The 3,362-nt window shown below is 41.6% G+C and overlaps 2 non-coding genes across 2 annotated transcripts; one reads left to right on the forward strand and one right to left on the reverse strand.

The window, feature by feature from the left end:
• The first annotated feature begins 1,987 nt into the window (after positions 1–1,987).
• LOC120887129 (U6 spliceosomal RNA) lies at positions 1,988–2,094 on the forward strand. Its single transcript, XR_005730277.1, has one exon. It is a non-coding gene; the product is annotated as a U6 spliceosomal RNA (small nuclear RNA).
• An 886-nt stretch (positions 2,095–2,980) lies between these two features.
• Positions 2,981–3,087, reverse strand: LOC120887128 (U6 spliceosomal RNA). Its single transcript, XR_005730276.1, has one exon. It is a non-coding gene; the product is annotated as a U6 spliceosomal RNA (small nuclear RNA).
• Positions 3,088–3,362: the final 275 nt, after the last annotated feature.

A 3,362-nucleotide genomic window follows, 5' to 3' on the forward strand; every position in this document is an offset into this window, starting at 1 on the left:
CTAAAATCAATTTAGCAATTGAGATTTATCCTTCTCAAATGAGTCAAATCTTAAGATACAAAAGATAAATATTTAACTAAAAAGTCTTTTATCTCAGTTTCCTATATAACTTCCAAGAGATATGATAAAGAACATTATTTTCATCTAAGAAAGTAATTGAAAATTCTTAGTGATAAGAGCAAGAATTAATTTTGTCAAAATGAAAATATGAGATCACATTACCTTTGTTTTATTTGTTTATTTTTCTGTGGTGCCAGAGATCAAACCCAGCGCCTCACGCATGCTAGGCACTCTACCACTAAGCCACAAGCCCAGTTCACCAATCGCGTTTTAATATTGCAAATGTGTAATGTGAAGATATCAGTATAATAATAAAGGCATAAGGTGATCTGGATAAACATGTTCAGTTAGCGATGCATAAAACGTAATGGGGGAGGTATACCATAGGAAAGAAGAAACAGGATGAAAAGGCCATAGGGGAGGACAAGGGTTTGAAAAAAGACAATTTTTAACAAAAATGAGAGAACAGAGTAAGGAAATCCAAGATGTTTAAACTTGAATACCCCTGGCACACTGCCCTACTAAATGATGTGTAATGTAAGCGCAGAAAATATCCAAAAAAGAAACGCAGCCTACATTCAAACAGAGATGAGTGCAGATGAAAAGCAAAGCTATTTCTGTTTATCCACTTGATTGGACAGGAAGACAGTATAACTAAAGTATAATAGTGCAGGAGAGGTGTGGCCTAAGCCCTCAGGACCAGCATTAAAAGACTACAGAAGAGACCTCAGCAGTGAGGAGACAGACAACTTCAACCTAGCCCAAGTAAGAAAGGAAATTTGTTAGCTAGAAAACCTGCATTATGGAAAGCACCTGTTAATAGGTGACCCAATGATCCGGAGACTCAACATGAACAATCTATTTTAATCTCTTTTCAAGGTCATATTCTCCCAGGTGTCTTCCGTGGAGTACAGAACTTTGCCACCAAAGACCTTGTGGTTACATCTTTGTAACTCATGAGCCTAGGATTCAACACAAACCCTTTACCTGGGCAATGTTCATCACTGTATTCTAAAACCACTAAGTGAAAGATTTCATGAGTATGTTATAATGGAGGGATCCGGCTGTTGATACCACCAGAACTCACTGGTGAGGGTTGCACGTCACTAACACTATTTCATGCTCCCTGCTGAGATGCAATAGCAAGTACATATCCTATCAGTATCCTGTATATGCAAATATAAATAACTTAGCAGGAATCTGACTTTATACCTAACTATATATTTTCAAGAAACATTGCAAACAACATCCTTAAAAAAATGGACCAAATTAAAGGCATTTCACAGGGCAAATATCCCGTTTTCTCAATAAATCAATGGCATGAAGAAAAACAGAATGGAGACCATTAGTAGAAAACAGACCTAACGGTCATAGCAACCAATCTTGTTTGGGTCCTTATGAAAGTTCAATCATGAAGTGGCATCTTTCGAAATAAATAAAAAATTTAACATGGGTTGCATATTAACTAATATTAAGAAATTACCTTAATTTTTGTGGTGAAATGACCTGCTATAAATGTGCGCAACCCACAAACCACTATCTCAGCTCAGCGTCTCCTGACGGGACGTCCCGTTTCCCGCTCCCTCGGCTTTCTACAGCCAGGAGCGTGCATTCCCAGCATGCCTCGCGGGCGGAGCGCTGCGGCCGAAACTCTCAGGCCCCTGCCGAGGTGCAACCTGGAGGCCACCGGCCCAAAGTGCCACGGGCGCTCATTTGCATGTAACCCGACAGGTAAACTCAGCAGGTCCCAAAAATCACTGCCAGGCGCGGCCAAGCGACGCGAACACCAGAAGTGCGGATCTGGTGAAGTGGTTCCGTTACATCAAACTTTCCTAAACGTCCCGGGATGGATGAGAATAGGTCACCCTAAGTGAGAGGGGGTGAGAGTCCGCCGTACTTTATATAGACTGTGTGCAGAGGGTAGAGCGTGCTCGCTTCGGCAGCACATATACTAAAATTGGAACGATACAGAGAAGATTAGCATGGCCCCTGCGCAAGGATGACACGCAAATTCGTGAAGCGTTCCATATTTTGTGCAGTTCCCAAATTAGACGACCGTGAGGATAAAAGAGGTTACGTTTTCCTTGCTGTCTGGTTCTCCTGCTCTGTGTTTGGGCCCAAGCAGCCTACTATGGATACAGCATCCTATTCACGTTACTATTATATTACCGAAAATAATCCTTCTGACTGTACCTGAATACTATTTTCCATTTACCCGATTCTGCTTCTGAATGAACTTTAAATCAGATTTCCTATAACAGAATCCGCCAGATATGTGTAAACCAACCTTTCTGATGGCCCTTTTTATACAAAAAGAGACTAGTGAAAACAGATCCTAATGAACTTGCTGATTTTAGCCAAACTTTATGGGTCCTGGAGCTCCTCAATCAATCCAAGGCACGGGCCAACAGTGAGCTCATCCAGACAATACCAGCCCTTGGTAATAACCTTTGCTTTTGTGCGGTTTCACAGACTAAGAAAGAGGGTGGATATCACTCAAGAAATAAATAATGTTGCTTCCTTTTGAAGGACTCATTAATTTAGCAATGATTTAGTAAGAATCCATCCAGCAATTCGCAGGTCAGATATCTCCTAAGTGAATAACCAACAAACAAACAAAAAAGCCAAACTATCCGGGCCTCTGGAATTTGTGCTGTTAGGTAGACAAAGCATAACTCAATTTCTGACTTTTAAGTTAAATGAAAGGGAGAGGCACACTGACATTTTCTCATGTTTGAGATACGTACTACGGACATATTCACACACAACTTTTCAAACGTAACTCCTTTTTGTTCTCTTTTCATAGATCAATTACAGGAATATTTTTGTATGAAAGCTACATTTCAATATTGGGTATTATCCACTGTATCTTGAGTCTGTTTTCTCATATAAAATAGTGAAGTTGTATTTTGTTTTTGCACAAAATATGGAACGCTTCACGAATTTGCGTGTCATCCTTGCGCAGGGGCCATGCTAATCTTCTCTGTATCGTTCCAATTTTAGTATATGTGCTGCCGAAGCGAGCACGCTCTACCCTCTGCACACAGTCTATATAAAGTACGGCGGACTCTCACCCCCTCTCACTTAGGGTGACCTATTCTCATCCACCCGGGACGTTTAGGAAAGTTTGATGTAACGGAACCACTTCACCAGATCCGCACTTCTGGTGTTCGCGTCGCTAGGCCGCGCCTGGCAGTGATTTTTGGGACCTGCTGAGTTTACCTGTCGGGTTACATGCAAATGAGCGCCCGTGGCACTTCGGGTAAGTGGTCTCCTGGCGGTACCCGGGCTTGGGGCAGAGA

This window comes from Ictidomys tridecemlineatus, chromosome 5 (assembly GCF_052094955.1).
Source record: "Ictidomys tridecemlineatus isolate mIctTri1 chromosome 5, mIctTri1.hap1, whole genome shotgun sequence".
Lineage (NCBI taxonomy): Eukaryota > Metazoa > Chordata > Mammalia > Rodentia > Sciuridae > Ictidomys > Ictidomys tridecemlineatus.